The following is an 18,655-nucleotide window of genomic DNA, read 5'->3' on the forward strand; positions in this document are numbered from 1 at the left end:
TTGGCTTTCACACCTGATGAAAACCATGCCCAAGTACACATGAACCGTACTCCAGACTACCTTTTTAAGTGGACTCGTACGGTACCGTATGGAGCGTTCACACTAATCATTCGAACTGGACTTTGGGGACAAGTGTACTCGGATCCGGGCCCGGGTCCCTAATGTGAAAGCACCCAAAATGTCTGCCTGTTTCTCCCTCAGAGCGAACAAAGGTGGTGGTCATTCAGGGGGACATCACAGACTACAGAAGCGTGTTGGAGGCATCCTGTGGCACCGATGTCGTCATCCACACAGCCAGCTTAGTGGACGTTTGGCACAAAGTCCCAGAGAGCCTCATCGTCTCTGTCAACGTCTCAGGTGAGACTTCAAGGGTCTGAATGATGGCAAGGAAAAGGGATGGGGAGGAAAAATCAATGACTGATTCAGTTTTATGAATGTTTTACTGCGGGAAACCAGAAAACAGAGGAAACCCACGCCTTCTCCTGTTCTGGATGATTTTAAAGGACGTGACTTCACCCATGGGTTAAAAAATGTTGGCCTTAATTAAATTGTGCTGAATATTGAGACAATATGGCCATTGTTAGCCAGTCGGGTTGCCCATTTCTGTAGTGGCAGATAGTCCAACCTGGATTAAGGACTAGTTTTCATTACATATTTTGTAAATGAATGTTTCCTTTTGTAAATGAATGGTTCCTTACTATGCATGGTTGGTCATCCTGCTGTCAACTGCTTAACCCTATTAGTTTGGTGTTCAGTGGGGAGTTTAGGTGTCACATGATGGCATAAATGCTGCTTGAGGGGCTTTTCAGCCTGACAAGAATAAAACTCATGAGTACACCAAAAAAAGAAAGAGGAAAAACTAAATGATATATAATCCACAAGCAGCTTTTAGCACAAAACAGGACCCACAACATATGAAATGGTGCGTCACTTGTGTTGAACTGTCTGAGAGTGTGTGTGTGTGTGTGTGTGTGTGTGTGTGTGTGTGTGTCAATCAGTCGTCATATATGAACATCACTTGTTGTCAGCTTACCTCATGCCTTTACACAATGTCCTTTCAGTAAAGCAAATAAAAAATAATCCATGTCTTGATGAGGTAGGTTGAAGTAATCCAGTCAGAGAAAGGAGATTTGCACTTCAGCAGTTCAGGTCAAGCTTGTAATTTTGCAAAATCCCAGTGATTTCTCTGCATTATCATCGTAAAGTAAAAGTCCATAATGTTACCTTGCGATTAGAATGAAAGACAATTGAGACAAGTCCATAAATAGTTCTGCTAAAGGCTTTAACCTTTCCAAACAAAACTTACATTATCAACTAAAACAACTCCTCATTTACCGTTAGTAAGACTCTTCAACCTCTCCTCCCAGCTTCAAAACAAACCACAAACCAAAAACGGCAAAACAGGAAGTGACAGATTGTAATTGCCTGCCTATAGGCCATAATACTGAATCTATTTAGGATAAAAGATATTGTTTAATGTAGTATATTAGCCATTCAGAATCCCAAAGACAGCTCTTACAAATTAAGTTCAGGCAAAATTGAAAAAATAAAATCATTGTCTGCAATATAAATGCACAACAACGGCCAATTGGGAAACTCCAACACTCAACGACCAATAGTGTAACTTTTACTCAGTATGGAGGCTTTCTTATCAGGGACCTGGGCCTAGATCCGAGGACACTTGATCCAGAAAGTCCACTTTATTTGATTAACGGGAACACTGTGTGCCGTACTCGGGCTCGCTACAAATCAATTGTTCCTAGAATGAAAAGTCAAGTACGGACTTTCAGCTTTATAAGCCACTGAGTACGGTCTGTTAAAATCTGATGATCTGATCTGAGTGTAGTCAATCATTTGCTGAAAACAGTATCACAATATTTTGCTAATATTTGGCAGTCTTTATACTACATTTTATCAAAATAACAGGTAGCAGCCAAATAGAATAGATAACCTCCTTCCCTCTGCTGCTACATCTCAATGTAGCTCTGCACCACTTTGGTTGTACACATTGGGAAGTATGCGTGTCCAAGGAGCACTTGAATGCAGCAAGATTTTCCACCTTATCACTGTATTTAGATTGTTTAGTTTACAGCTATTGGAATACATTTTAAGGATAACGCTGCTGATGTCATATATTTATATTTTTCTGTAAACAATAATTTGTTAGTCCTTCTCTCAATACTTTCTGACTTCCCCAGATTGTCTGTGGCTTTCAGCCCCCATTGGTTCCCCCAGTGGGCAACCTCCAGGTCTGAAAAGTGAAGTCAATGCTGAAGTGCCTTAAACTTGCATTCTTCAACAAACCAGCAGGGGGCGACTCCTCTGGTTGCAAAAAGAAGTCTGATTGTATAGAAGTCTATGAGAAAATGACTTTACTTCTCACTTGATTTATTACCTCAGTAAACATTGTAAACATGAGTTTATGGTCTCAATCGCTAGTTTCAAGTCTTCTTTAATACAGCATGATGTTCATTTAGTACATTATGGTCCCATTTAAAGTCAGATAGACCATAAAGCAGGGTATGCTTTAGGGCGTGGCTCCCTTGTGATTGACAGGTTGCTACTACGGTGTTGTCCGGTCTGGGAGTTGTCCGTGTTTTCCGTGTTTGTGTGGCTGTGGAGGATTACCCAATAAAATTCAATCTGATCCATCCAACCCCAGCATCCTCCATCTCTCTAATGACAACGTTTTCTCTCCTCAGGGACGGAGAACGTGATCAAGGCCTGTGTGGAGTGTGGCATCCAGTGCCTGCTCTACACCAGCAGCATGGAGGTGATTGGCCCCAACGTCGATGGAGACGCCTTCATCAGGTGAAGCTCAAAAAAATATCATTCTGGTTTTACTTGTTTGTTTTCCTCACAGAGTACACATGGTTGCACTTTCACTCTTGTTTTTAGAAATGCTTTGGCTCAGTTACGTTTCTGTGGTCACTTTCTTGAATGCAATCATGGAAAGCCTGTTCAGAATAGATATGATTGGTTGGAGACAAAAGTACACAACACACATTATCCAGCACCCTGCTGGTATAATCAAGAGGCGTTTAAAGACTCACTCACTATCTTACTGTCACACTGTCCCTCCGTAATGTTTTGCATGAGACCGTCTGGTATGTCAGACATGCCGTACAGTGAGCAACATGTTTTAACCTTTCTTTAACCTCAACCCTTTATTAGATTTGTCACATACAGGTGCATACATTAAATTTGACCTCTGCATCCTAAGGAGCAGTGAGCTGCTGTAAAGTGCAATTTGGGGTTAATTGTCTGGCTCAAGGAAACGTCAACATGCAGAAAGTAGGAGTCGGAGATCAAACCACCGACCTTGTGGTTGAAGGATAACCACTCTAACCATTGTACCAATGGATTCCTTAGGTTTTCTAGTTTTATATGATGCCAGTATCTTCACTCTAGACTGAGCCCGCTACAACCTTAAAAAACGCAAGTTGCATTTAAACACATTCCTCTCATACACATGGCAAGGTCAAGAAAACACCACCCACTTACTTTCTCCTCCTCTGACTGTTTAACTCTTTCTCTACAGGGGCAACGAAGACACACCTTACAAAGTGAAACACACTATGGCCTATCCCAAGAGCAAGACAAAGGCTGAGAAAATCGTGCTGGAAGCTAACAGCACCAAGGTACTTTATGTTCAACAGTGTGGTGGTTTTATTGGCAGAGTTATTAAAAGCACATTTTATCTGTACACACTGAGAAAAACACAAAGCTGCAGATGCAGAATAGAAAAAAGGTTATTGGAATCCAGATACATTTATTAATGTTTATTACTGTAATGCTGAATATCAGTTTTATACTGTATTATATCTTAACTTAACCCTTGTATCTCACTAGAGACATTTTTTTTATTATTTTAAATTTTGGCTGTGTTTATGCATGTGGTATAAATTTGGCAAGGGTGTGACGTTTTTTTTTTTTTTTTTTAATTGTGGAAGTTCAACCTCAGCCCCTATAATACGTATATAATAAACTGTATGCTGTCCTCACTCAAAGTTGTTGCAGGCAACGTGTTTTTCAGCTATACAGCCAGCTCAACAATATATTCTCCAGCATTGCATTCTCCAAGGAACAGACGAGTTGTTGTATTTGGCAGGATTTAATGGAGGAAAATATGTAATTTTGTAAAACTGAAAAAGAGCACAAAATACAAACATCAGATAAATGTGCTTGTAAGTACTAAATAATATATCAATAGAGAAAAGATCACTAGCATAACTAACAGGTGCATAAAAGTATATTTACACAAGAACCAATGTTTTAAACATCAATAAATCTCTATGTAGTTGAAAACAAACTAACTATCAAAATACTGTACTCAACCTAAGAAATGGTGACATAAACATGTTCACATAACTGTGATTAGTGAATAACTTACAGATGAAGCCGGTTTTGTGGATTTATAGCACAGGATTAAGAAGATTGTACACAGATGATTCCCTGAGCAAAAAGGAGCTTCTTGAACACCACTTCCTGTTATTCTTTGTTTACAATGACCTCACTTCCTCTTCAGTACAGCTATTTGCAGACGCCACTAGGGGGTGCCAAAGGACATACAAAGGGAACACTTTACACTGGTTCCAATACACTCCCCGCCTGGCATTTTTAGAAATATGCCACTTTAAACATATTAACCCACAGTCTTTTCTAATCCGAGTCTGTACAGGAGAAAGCTGCCACGTCCCCAAAGTTATGACTGCAGTCTCACAGTGAGTTCACCAGGCTATCGCTCAGCGACAGTTTCCTATCTCTGGTTTTAATCTGTGGACTGTGTGACACGATGTTCCCATGATGTCACCTGACTCAGCTGCTCTGTTATTGACCTTCATGCTGAAGAGGCTGGTGAGTCAGGAGAACCTGTCGAGGTTTCCTTGTCCTCCTGGGAGAAAAGCAGCACCACCTCAGAAATGGGTCTGGAGAATATCTTGACTGTCTGATTTCCTGTCACTTTGACTTCCACCTTTCTTACCAGTCCATCTTTACTGGGAATAACCTTCACAATTATTCCCATTGGCCACTGATTTCTTTTTGTCTGACTGTCCTTCATGAGAACTATGTCTCCTTCTTTGAGTGGCGGTGCAAGCTCGGCATGCTTATTGTCAAGCATTTTTTGGATGAACTCTGTGAATTGCACTTTCATTCCAGGCTTCTTCACTAACATCCGTCGCAGTGACATCAGACGGCTGTGAGCATAGTCTCTGTTGTTAGGGAGACGTCTCCGTGGGTGGCGAAAAGGGAGAGGAGCAACCCACCTATTGGTGTCATCTTGGAAGATCTCCCGTTCCATGATCTGAAGGAAGGTTAGATCCTCAATGGAGTGGGCCAGCAGGTTGTCATTCTCTGTTGTACAGAAAACCATTTTTCCCAGATTATCCTTGTTTGATACCAACGATGCACTTTGTGTGGGTTTGTGTAGGAGAGGATTCTTGCTATTACCTTCGATACTATAGATTTCTTTCACTCGTATCTGATTCTCACACGGAGTAAGGCAAGTTGGTCTTCCATTGTCAAGGATGCAGGTCTTCATGGCACTCACTGTGTTTGTCTTGTGAACACCTCCTATGCATACATCCCCTATGATGACCCAGCCGAGGTCTAGCTTTTGTGCATATGGTGCATAGTGAGGGCCATTGTGTTGCTTACGAACCTTATGGGCCCTAATAATGTCTCTTCCCAAAAGCAGCAGGATGTCGGCTGCTGGATCGAGATTTGGGATTTCACTCGCTACCTGTCTTAGGTGATGGTGGTGGTACGCGGCTTCAGGCGTCGGGATCTCTGATCTATTGTTTGGGATTTCATTACACTCGGTGAGTATAGGTAATGGCATGTTAATTTTTCCATCTGTAGATTCTACTGTGAATCCATGGGCTTTCCTGCCAGCTGTTTCCACCATCCCTGCACAGGTTTTGAGTGTGTATGGCACTGCAGCTCCCTTGATGCTGAACATGTCAAAAAACTCTGATCTAGCCAATGACACGTTGCTCTGTTCATCCAAAATGGCATACATTTTTCTCTGTAATTTACGATGACCATTGGGGTACACGTTCACGAGGCAGATCTTTGAGCAAGATTTGCCTTTGAAGTCCTCACCACATACCTCGGTACACCTCGATGTGACATCTGGCTGCCCTGTGTCCTCTCTCTCCCCGCCATTATCTGATGCAGGGAAAAAACCTGGCTGTGACAGCGGAGCAGGACCACGGTGAAGAGCAGCAAGATGTCTATCGCTGTCACACTCCGTACATTTGATGGGGATTTCACAGTATTTTGCTTGGTGAACAGTAGAAGCACAGCAGCGAAAGCATATATTGTTCTCTTTTAGGAATTTCTTTCTCTCATCAAAGCTCATTTTCCTGAACCCTCTGCATTTCTTCAGTGAGTGAGGTTTGTTATGCATTGGGCACAGTCTGTCAGGATTTTCTATTTTGGACGCTGTATCTGATGATGATACGCTTGTTTTATGTACAGAGACAGGTTTCATTTGACCAAACTTCTCTTTCTTGTAGGAGGTTGTAGAGAGACTGGGCAGGTTAAAGCTGGGATCATTTTTCTCTTCAGCTTCCCTGCAGATGAACTCTTTAAAGAAGTAGAAAGGAGGAAAGGCCACACCATGTTCTCGCTTGTATTTGCACCCTTGAGACATCCATTTGTCTTGGAGATACAAAAGCAGCTTCTCTACAATGGGCTGCACTCCTCTTGCTGTGTCAAGATAAGCTAGCCCTGGTAAGTACCCATCGTTTTTGGCAACATCCAGTTCTATTAATAGGTCTGCCAGCTCTTGAAGTGTTTGATTGTCTCTGTTTTGGATCTTGGGGAAGTTCTCTATTTTACTAAATAGAGCTCTCTCTATTACTTCTGGAGATCCATATGTTTTGTTCAATCTCTCCCAAATCGTTTTAAGACCAAGGGAGGGTTGTCTGACATTTACAGATCTAATTCTGAGTGCCTGCTCACTTGTACCCTTACCCAGCCATTTGATCAACAAATCCATTTCTTCACTTGCTGATAGCTCAAGATATTCAATTGTGTTGATGAAGGTCTCCCTCCAGGCTTGGTAGTGTTCGGGTAGGTCATCAAACTTTGTCAATCCTGAGGACACCAGCTGGTTCTTAGCAAGAAGTCTGGCAAGATCAGCTGTTGTAGTGTTGGCTTGATTTGTATTGGCTGAGTGTGATGGCTTGTAGGGGAGAGCACTGTGTGATCTCTGCTGTAGTAAATCTGTGTGAAACTGCGGTGTTTCCCTCTGTTGGTACATCGGTCTCCTATTGATGATCTGTGATTGGACCTCACTTTGAGCAGTGTAATCTTGCTGAGGTGTGAGTGCTGGAGGTGGGGGGTAGTGAACGTCCTTTTCTTCCTTAGGTGCCTGTGGAAACTGATGCAGGGCATGGTGGGTGACATAGTCCTCAGTTCTTTTTAATGCGCTCTCTTGAAGGGGCAAGAACTTAATATTTTGAATGTGGTCTGAGCCATCCATATCTGCTGCTGCTGTCTCTAGCACTACAGCTTCTGCATGAGCAGCTTCCGCTTCTCGTTGTTGGTTGATGTAATCAATTCTGGCTTCCAGCTTGGCTTTCTCAATTTTGAGTTCACTCTCCTTTTCTGTGAAGGCCAGCCTAGTTTTGGCTGCCTCTGCTTTGGCACGGGCTCTTGCTGCTTCTAAGCTGACTCTAGAGCTTGTTGATGAGCGTGAAGAGCGTGATTTTCTGGAGCGATGGTGAGAGAAGACTGTACTTGATTCAGTACCATCTTGTGAGCCTTTCACTTTGTCTTCATCTGGATCCTCTACTGACTTGACTGTGGTTTCCATGGCGATGAAGTGCAGTGTAGCTTGTCTATCTTGAAATCCTTCTTAAAATCCCACATTAGGTGGTCATCTTTTTACTATGCTGTCCTCACTCAAAGTTGTTGCAGGCAACGTGTTTTTCAGCTATACAGCCAGCTCAACAATATATTCTCCAGCATTGCATTCTCCAAGGAACAGACGAGTTGTTGTATTTGGCAGGATTTAATGGAGGAAAATATGTAATTTTGTAAAACTGAAAAAGAGCACAAAATACAAACATCAGATAAATGTGCTTGTAAGTACTAAATAATATATCAATAGAGAAAAAATCACTAGCATAACTAACAGGTGCATAAAAGTATATTTACACAAGAACCAATGCTTTAAACATCAATAAATCTCTATGTAGTTGAAAACAAACTAACTATCAAAATACTGTACTCAACCTAAGAAATGGTGACATAAACATGTTCACATAACTGTGATTAGTGAATAACTTACAGATGAAGCCGGTTTTGTGGATTTATAGCACAGGATTAAGAAGATTGTACACAGATGATTCCCTGAGCAAAAAGGAGCTTCTTGAACACCACTTCCTGTTATTCTTTGTTTACAATGACCTCACTTCCTCTTCAGTACAGCTATTTGCAGACGCCACTAGGGGGTGCCAAAGGACATACAAAGGGAACACTTTACACTGGTTCCAATACAAACTGTGTAGCCAAAGTACACTCAGACCCTTAAGGACAAAAAAGTGTCCCCATTGAAACCCCACAGCCATTACAGCATAAAAGCATGCATTCTTTTTAAGGCTGTCAATCGACTAAAACGTAGTTTAAAAAGTAAAAACTTTACCAAAATCTCTCTTTAATTTCATTGACAAAAAAGAGACGAAATATTATCGATGGGCTGTGTAATGGAAATTCTGTCAATATTCCAAGATGAGTCCTAATGAACGTTGAAATCAAGATCCCAAACAAATGAAATGTCTTTGTTGTATTTTATTCTTGCAAGAAGAGGCACTGGTTATACAGAGCCACACAAAGTCTGCAGAAGATTATTACAATGTGACTATATAGAAATCTACAACAGGGACTGTGAGAAAAGGAGTTGTTTTGCACAGATAAGGAGTTGTTTTACTCAGACAGTGTCCAAGTAAAAGTCAACATTCAGTACTTTCCCACTACATGAGACGAAGAGCACACAGACAGTAACTTTCCACTGTTGCATAAAGAGACATCATTACATACAATGTAATTTTCCAATAAAGCTGTCAATCAATTAAAATATTTAATCGTGATTAATCACATGATCGTCCATAGTTAATCGTGATTAATCGCAAATTAATCACACAATTGTATCCGTTCAAATTGACCTTAAAGGGAGATTTGTCAAGTATTTGATACTCTTGTCAACATGAGAGTGGGCAAATATGCTGCTTTATGCATATGTATATATATATTTATTATTGGAAATAAATTAACAACAGAAAACAATGACAAATATTGTCTAGAAACCCTCACAGGTACTGCATTTAGCATAAAAAAATATGCTCAAATCATAACATGGCAAACTCAAGCCCATTGGGCAACAACAGCTGTCAGTGTGTCAGTGTACTGACTTGACTACGACTTGCCCCAAACTGCACGTGATTATCATAAAGTGGGCATGTCTGTAAAGGGGAGACTCGTGGGTACCCATAGAACCAATTTTCATTCACATATCTGGAGGTCAGAGGTCAAGGGACCCCTTTGAAAATAGTCATTCCAGTTTTTCCTGGCCACAATTTAGTGTGAATCTGGAGCGTTATTTATCGTCCTTCGTGACAAGCTAGACTGACATGTTTGGTACCAATGGACTGAGCCCACTACAACCTCCAAAATATCAATTGCGTTAATGTGTTAAAGAAATTTTGTGGCTTTAAAACGAATTTGTGTTAATGCATTATTATCGCGCTAACTTTGACAGCCCTAATTCTATTATATCAGGCTTTCAATCTAGAGCCTCAACATTTTTTTTTTTTTTACAATATTTCACCAGATTGAGCCATTTTCTCATGTTTGATCTCTGGGGCAAATACATGCTATTTTCTTGGTTTTCTTGCACAAAATAAAAATGCATCACAATCAATGTTGTTGCTAATCATTGACATTTTTGTCTTCTCCTCATCGGAGCAGCTTTTTTAAAGTGAGGCACAAGGGTTAAGACTGGGTAACACAATCTGAGGCTGGAGAGCCTGAAAAAAACATTATGAGGGAATTTCTTGAGCAACTTTGCCACACAATGCTGGACCATCCCCTTGTGGCTTTGCTTTGGTGTCACTCCTGCTGTTTACCATCAAAATCCATAAACTTCTACCCTTTGACCGCTCTGGGTTTATATTTTTATATTCGTATGCCTCCCGTCTGATTTCCCAAAACTGAATCCTGGTTTTGTCTCCTGTCCAGGTGAAAGGTGGAAAGTGTTTATACACGTGTTCTCTGAGGCCGACGGGGATCTACGGTGAGGGCCACCAGCTAATTAAAGACTTCTACAAGTTTGGTAAAAAAACAGGAGGCTGGATCATCGGGGGGGTCCCAGAAGACTCTGAACATGGACGGGTCTATGCAGGTAAAATTACAGTTTGTGTGAGTCATAATCACAACTTTAAAGACACGTCACAGTTAACCAAAACAAAAGACCGGAGAGGGTGGAGGGCTTTAGTCGATGGCCTATGTTTTCTGGGAATATGAAGACCTCAGTAAAGCAACACTAACAAACCTCTGGTGTATTTTTTAACTCTGAAAGCAAAGGCAACTAAGCTAAAGTGCAAAGGAGAACCAGTTAAAAGCCTAGCATGACTTATGTTCACTCCAGAAAGCAGAAGTACAGTTGTTATGCACTTCCTTTGCATTTCACAGGAAGTGATGTAGATTTTACAGTACAGTGTAGACATTTTACAGTATTCTACTGTTTTGCCAGTCCAGACAATAATAATAAAAAAACTCTGATTCTCTAAACAGCTGCTAGCCAATGAGCTAAAAACACAAATTGTACAACACGATGAACATGAGCAATAGGGATAATCTAATCCATATGTCTTGGTTGTGATGTTAATGGACAGATTATGAGACAATGGGCCCCTGTTTTGCGTCTCTTTTGGTTGTTTTGTGTTTTTTTGTGGTAGTTGTATGTCTCTGTGGTAGTTTTGTGTCTCTTTTTGGTTGTTTTTGCATCTCTGCGGTAGTTTTGCATCTCTGCTGTAGATTTGCATCCCTTTTTGGTAGTTTTGCATTTCTTTGGTAGTTTTGCGTCTTTTCGTGGTCCTTTTGTGTCTCTTTGGTCGTTTTTCGTCTGTTAGGTTTACGGCTCTTTGTTAGTTTTGGATTTCTTTTTCTTAGTTTTGCATCTCACTTTGGTAGTTTTGCATCTTAGTGGTACTTTTTTGTCTCTATTTGGTAGTTTTCCGTCTCTCTTTGGTAGTTTTGCGTCTCTGTGGTAGTTTTGTGTCACTGGTTGCTTGGCCTCCCTTTTTGGTAGTTTTTCGTCTCCTTTGTAGTTTTTCATCTCTTTGGTAGTTTTGCATCTCTTTATGGTAGTTTTGCGACTCTCTTTGGTAGTTTTGCATCTCTGTGGTAGTTTTGCATCTCTTTATGGTAGTTTTACATCTCTCTTTGGTAGTTTTGCGTCTCTGGTAGTTTTGTGTCTCTTTTTGGTAGTTTCACGTCTGTGATACTTTTGCATTTCTTTTTGGTAGTTTTGCAACTCTGTGGTAGTTTTGTGTCTGTTTTTGGTAGTTTTACATATCTGTGATAATTTTGCATTTCTTTTTTGGTAGTTTTATGTCTCTTTTTGGTAGTATTCCCTTTCTCTGTGTTAGTTTTGCATCTCTTTTTGGTAGTTTTGTGTCTCTTTATGACTTCCCAACAAGAAATGTTGTGGTTGTTTGGCGTCCCTTTTTGGTAGGGTTCCATCTCTCTTTGGTAGTTTTTCATATCTGTGGTAGTTTTTTGTCTCTTTGTTAGTTTTGCATCTCTTTTTGGTAGTTTCCTGTCTCTCTTTGGTAGTTTTTCATCTCTGTGGGATAGTTTTGTATCCCTTTTTGGTAGTTTTCCCATCTCTGTAGTAGTTTTGTGTCTCTTTTTGGTAGTTTTGCATCTCTGTGGTAGTTTTCTGTCTCTCTTTGATAGTTTACCCTCTCTCTGTGGTCGTTTTGCGTCTCTGTGATAGTTTTGCATCTCTCTTTGGTAGTTTTGCATCTCTGTTGTAGTTTTCCATCTGTTTTTGGTAGTTTTACGTCCCTTTTTGGTAATTTTACGTCTCTCTTTTTCATCTCTGTTGTAGTTTTGTGTCTCTTTGTGATAATTTTGTATTTATTTTTGGGGTTTTGTGTCTCTATTTGGTAGTATTCCCTCTCTCTGTGGTAGTTTTTTATCTCTGTGGTAGTTTTGCATCTCTTTTTGGTAGTTTCGTCTCTCTTTGTGACTTCCCAACAATAAATGTTAGCTGTAACTTCAAACAGACGCACTGGCCCCAGCGGCCCCCTAATCTGTTGGGCACCTGTACCTGTTAAGTCCCTGGGCCTGTGCCCAGTTGGGCAATCTGTCCATGGTGATAACAATACCTTATTAAGAGTATCAGCACAACGTAAATATATACAGCAGTATGAGCACATCATTGAATAAATGTGATGATGACATTTTTAAACAAGTCTCAACATGCTGGTTTCAGTGCTGATGTGTTTTTGTTATTCACTCACAGTTCATCGGCTGTTGTTCATGACCAAATTAGCAATAGTGCATGTGAGCATGAGTAACAGCACCCTAACAGATGCTGATGTTACACAACTGGAACATAAGAAGTTGATAAATCTTAGCTATTGAGGATGCATGTTCACTATTATTAGACACTGTAGATATCTGTGGTCACAGCTGTGAAGCAACTACGCACATTTACTCAAGTGTTTTACTTACGTACATTTTTGATGTATAGGGAAATATTATTTGTTTATTTCACTAGTTAAAGGGACTATTTGTAACTTTGTACGCGCATAAATGTAGCGGGTCGTCACACATGCGCGCTCGCATATGCGCGTTCGCGTGTAGCTGCTGTACCCTCCTCCTCTGCCTGCTCGCCTTCACTCAGACAGCTCAGCTCGCTCCACCTCTAGACGTGAACGCGCGCTCACTCCACACTGCAGAAGAGTTAGTTTAGCTCTGAGAATATCTAGTGAATGTACAGGGGACGTTTGTGCAGAAATAACTGCTGCAGCTCCTCCAGACCAACAGAGGTTTTCCGTGTCTTGTGAAGTGACGGAGCTCTACAGAGATTTACGTTGTCTTCTCGTTACCGACCGGGTGCCGGTGTCTCCTCTGCTCTCTCACACGCTGGAGAGCCCCGCTGCCTCAGCCTGCACAAAAGCCAACACTAGGATCAGATCTAAATCATGTTCATGGAGAGACCTTCGTCTGGTCAGCTAACATTACTGCCAAGCAGCTGAAATATAGAGTGATATTGTGGTTTTAGCTGACTTGTGTCGCCTCACTGTTTTGAGTGATGCTCGTTCAGGTACAGTGGAGGAAATAAGTATTTGATCCCTTGCCGATTTTGTAAGTTTGCCCACTTACAAAGAAAAGAACGGTCTATAATTTTAATGGTAGGTATATTTTAACAGTGAGAGACAGAATATAAAAAAAATCCAGAAAATCACATCATATAAAAGTTAAAAATTGATTTGCATTTGATTGTGGGAAATAAGTATTTGATCCCCTAGCAAAACATGACTCAGTACTTGGTGGAGAAACGTTGTTGGCAAGCACAGAGGTCAGACGTTTCTTGTAGTTGGTCACCAGGTTTGCGCACATCTCAGGGGGGATTTTGGTCCACTCCTCTTTGCAGATCATCTCTAAATCCTTAAGGTTTCGAGGCTGTCGCTTGGCAACTCGAAGCTTCAGCTCCCTCCACAGATTTGATATGGAATTAAGGTCCGGAGACTGGCTAGGTCACTCCATGACCTTAATGTGCTTCTTCTTGAGCCACTCCTTTGCTGCCTTGGCCGTATGTTTTGGGTCATTGTCGTGCTGGAAGACCCATCCACGTCCCATTTTCAGTGTCCTGGCTGAGGGAAGGAGGTTGTCGCCCAACATTTCAAGGTACATGGCCCCGTCCATCCTCCCTTCGATGCGGTGAAGTCGTCCTGTCCCCGTAGCAGAGAAACACCCCCAAAACATAATGTTTCCACCTCCATGCTTGACGGTGGGGATGGTGTTCTTGGGGTTATAGTCAGCATTTCTCTTCCTCCAAACACGGCGAGTTGAGTTGATGCCAGAGAGCTTGATTTTGGTCTCATCTGACCACATCACCTTCTCCCAAGCCTTCTCTGAATCATTCAGGTGTTCATTGGCAAACAGACGGGCCTGTACATGTTCCTTCTTGAGCAGGGGGACATTGCGGGCGCTGCAGGATTTTAATCCGTTACGGTGTAGTGTGTTACCAATGGTTTTCTTGGTGATTGTGGTCCCAGCTGTCTTGCGATCATTAAGAAGTTCCTCCCGTGTAGTTCTGGGCTGATCCCTCACCTTTCTCATGATCATCGATACCCCACGAGACGAGATCTTGCGTGGAGCCCCAGACCGAGGGCGATTGATGGTCATTTTGTGTTTCTTCCATTTCCGAATAATGGCACCAACAGTTGTCTACTTCTCACAAAGCTGCTTGCTGATGGTCTTGTGGCCGATTCCAGTCTTGTGCAGGTCTACAATCTTGTCCCTGACGTCCTTAGACAGCCCTTTGGTCTTGCCCATGGTGGAGAGGTTGGAATCTGATTGTGGACAGGTGTCTTTTATACAGGTAATGAGTTGAGACAGGTGTCTTTTATACAGGTCACGAGTTGAGATTCGGAGTACTTTCTTAAAGCGAGAGGACTAATCTAACCGGTCTGTGGGGGACAGAATTGTTGTTGGTTGCTAGGGGATCAAATACTTATTTCCCACAATAAAATACAAATCAATTTATAACTTTTATATGATGTGATTTTCGGGATTTTTTTTTTATATTCTGTCTCTCACTGTTAAAATATACCTACCATTAAAATTATAGACCGTTCTTTTCTTCGTAAGTGGGCAAACTTACAAAATCGGCAAGGGATCAAATACTTATTTCCTCCACTATAGGAATATATATGTATATTGAGAGCGAGCAAGCGCGAGCCCGACGCTGACTTTCGTTGATTTCACGGCCACAGGTGTCGCTGTTAAGAAGCATTTCTGAAAGTTACAAATAGTCCCTTTAAAGGGGAGATTATTATTTGATATTGTTGAATCTGGAAATCTCAGGCCTTGGGCCTAGACGGCTGAGATCACAGCTCAATGTTATTCAATGTTCAATCCTAATAGTGTCAGAAAGTCAACACAGGTTACTCAAATGAATCACTTGATGCTGTACAAGTATGTTGCAAGAAAAATAGAGTTTTATTGTGTTTTAAAAATCAGAAGACAAAACACAATCAAACCCGAGCCGATCCGGAACACGACTGACCGCTCGCTTAACATCATATGGGTATATACTTGAACCAAAGGACACATCCTTCTTATCTTGTCATCATGAAATTTACGTTCTCCACTTCTACTGGTCGCCGTCAAACTAGCCTACAAATCAGCATAAACTCGTCCTCTTCTGCCATCCGTTAAGTTAGAGATGTCCTTTTTTGGGCCTTTTGGGGTGGCATCTTTTTCTACACAGCTATGATGCGACTTGAAGTTCGTTTGCGTTACGTCATTAGAGCTGTGAGTCACAGCGGCCAGTGTGAGTATTACAGCACTGGGGTCTATACAGCTGCACTAGGAATATATGCTGTTTCAATAGTAAAAACAAAGTTATAGGATTAATACTTTTATTGTTGTTTATCACATTTTTATATAGTTAAAAGGGATTACTTCTTCAATATTCAACTTTGGTTGATGGCATGAAACGTTGTGGGATTTTTTTTTCTCTAAAATGATAACTTACATATATACCAGGTACATGTTCATTCATCAATAATTTGGCCGTGACAGAAATCATTCTTCAGACTGACTGCTTTTCCTCTTATTTAAAAGTAGTTATATCTTAGTTCTATCTCTCAGCCTCATACTGTATTTGGTGTAGGCCATGAATTCAGCTCCTAATAACATGTGAAGGGTAAAACAACTACTTTTCCTTTTCGGCACTTGAGTACATTTTAAGGTACATGTTTTGAGTACATCTTCAATCATTCGATGTGGTATTCACCCACTTGTCTGTGTTTCTAGGCAACGTGGCCTGGATGCATGTACTCGCAGCCCGAGCCCTGAGAGAGCGCCCGCAGACAGTCGGAGGTGAATCTTTCTTCTGCTACGACGACTCACCCTACAAGAACTACGACGACTTCAACATGCTGTTCCTCTCCACATTTAACTTCAGAAAATTCTGCATACCCTTTCCGGTGCTCTGGTTCCTGGCCATGCTCAATGATGTGCTCCGCTGGATACTGAGCCCCTTTCATAACTACACGCCTTTACTGAACAATTACACCTTCGCCCTGGCTTGCACCTCCTTCACTGTCAGCACAGATAAAGCCCTGCGCCACTTCCAGTACCGCCCTCTGTACGACTGGGACCAGTGTCGCGCCCGCACACAGAAATGGGTCGACACGTTTCCTCTGGATGACCCCAGTAAAAGCAAACTGTAATTATTACAGTATAAAAAGATCTTTTCATTGTTATATTTGTCTAGCATTTGTCTAGCACTTAGCTTAGTCATAAAGAAAACACAATCAAAGAATTTAATCAGATGACGGATATACTTTAATAGCCTTGTTATGATTTAACATCAGCATTTGTAATTATGTAAATTATGACAAATGTAAACACAATTTACAAGCATTTACTGGACTTCACATGGACCTGTATTTCAGTAATATATATTATTGATAGCAATGTTTTAAGTTGCATAATTTAAAGAATATTTTTATGATATTGTCGATGAAATGTATCATGTTTAGTTTGTTAAATTTTTTAAATCTTTAATAAAGATGATTTGATATATTCTTAATTTTCTTGTTGTTGTTTTGCACTTGATTCACATCACAGGGAGAGGCTGCATTTTCCTGTTTTTCTTTCCGTAACTGAGCTCACTTACGTATTTTATTATGACATCATAATGAAAGTTTGTACAGCCTGGAGACCTGGTTTAGTTTCAGTGTGAATATGTTTTCTTACCATGCCCACATCCCGGTATGATTTAATGCAAAAAAAGTGAAGGTATCAAAAACACATGACTACTTTTCAGTTAAATAATTATTATAGTTATTAATTATTCAAATAATCAACATTATTTTATTCCAACAGGAGCAGTAAAGAATGCTTAGAAAAACACAACAGTATAACATGTACTCAGTGGTGGAAAGTAACTAAGTACATTTACTCAAGTACTGTACTTAAGTACAATTTTGAGGTACTTGTACTTTACTTGAGTATTTCCATGTTCTGATACTTTTACTCCACTACATCTCAGAGGGAAATATTGTACTTTTTACTCCACTACATTGATTTAATAACTTTACAGATAAAATAAGCTAACTTAGCTAGCTGGTAGCTTAACCAGCTAGCTAGCTCACCGATCGTTAGCTCCTCCAGGTCCTCTCTCCGTTCAGAGGTTCCTGCTCCCCGGTGTCGCTTCTTTTATCGTGTTTTTACTTCACGGAGAGGAGGTCATTGAACCGGAGCTGTGGCGGGGGGAGCGGACGGATAGGAACCCACCTGGCTGGCTGTCCGGTCCAGGCTCCAGGCGGACAGATCACAGTGGCACGCCGGTCCTGGGTGAGTTGAGCATCAGAGCTGAAGTTCAAATGGACCAGGGCAGCGGAGTGGGCACTGTTCGGCCAGGCAGGCAGGGTGTTGACTAGGAATAACGGATTCTTTGACACAAAAACGGTCCGCCAGAGTCTGATACCAGAACTGCGCCCATAGCAACGGCCTGCTATAGATAGCAACGGCCTGCTATATATAGCAACGGCCTGCTATAGATAGCAACGGCCTGCTATAGATAGCAACCGTCTGCTATACATAGGTCTGCTATACATAGCAAGCATCTGCTATACATAGGTCTGCTATAGATAGCAACCGTCTGCTATACATAGGTCTGCTATACATAGCAACGGTCTGCTATACATAGCAACCGTCTGCTATACATAGGTCTGCTATACATAGCAAGCATCTGCTATACATAGCAACGGTCTGCTATACATAGGTCTGCTATACATAGCAAGCATCTGCTATACATAGCAACGGTCTGCTATACATAGGTCTGCTATACATAGCAAGCATCTGCTATACATAGCAACCGTCTGCTATACATAGGTCTGCTATACATAGCAACGGTCTGCTATACATAGCAACGGTCTGCTATACATAGCAACGGTCTGCTATAGATAGCAACCGTCTGCTATACATAGGTCTGCTATACATATCCACCGTCTGCTATACATAGCCACTGTCTGTTATACATAGGTCTGCTATACATAGCAATGGTCTGCTATACACAGCAACGGTCTGCTATACATAGCAACTGTGTGCTACACATAGCAACCGTCTGCTATACATAGCAACGGTCTGCTATACATAGCACAGTCTGCTATACATAGCAACGGTCTGCAATACATAGCAATGGTCTGCTATACATAGCAACGGTCTGCTATACAGAACTAATACAAAGATTGTTTCCAGGTCTGAGGGAGTATTACTGCATATGTGAAGTTTGTTGCTCCAGAGGGAGCTGTTGCAAAATCTGATAAACTGATAAAGTCCCTTATTAGAGGACACAGTCAAGTAGACTGCCCTTTGACCGGGATCCTCAGGT

The 18,655-nt window shown here is 41.3% G+C and overlaps 1 protein-coding gene and 1 pseudogene across 2 annotated transcripts in view; one reads left to right on the forward strand and one right to left on the reverse strand.

Annotated features, from left to right (window-relative positions):
* LOC141780662 (3 beta-hydroxysteroid dehydrogenase type 7-like) overlaps positions 1–16,529 on the forward strand; it is a 34,564-nt pseudogene extending 18,035 nt beyond the window's left edge.
* The window catches only part of LOC141780667 (3 beta-hydroxysteroid dehydrogenase type 7-like), a 175,133-nt gene that overhangs the window by 20,726 nt on the left and 135,752 nt on the right, over positions 1–18,655 (reverse strand). The window lies entirely within an intron of this gene.

The sequence above is a fragment of the Sebastes fasciatus genome, chromosome 13 (genome assembly GCF_043250625.1).
Source record: "Sebastes fasciatus isolate fSebFas1 chromosome 13, fSebFas1.pri, whole genome shotgun sequence".
Lineage (NCBI taxonomy): Eukaryota > Metazoa > Chordata > Actinopteri > Perciformes > Sebastidae > Sebastes > Sebastes fasciatus.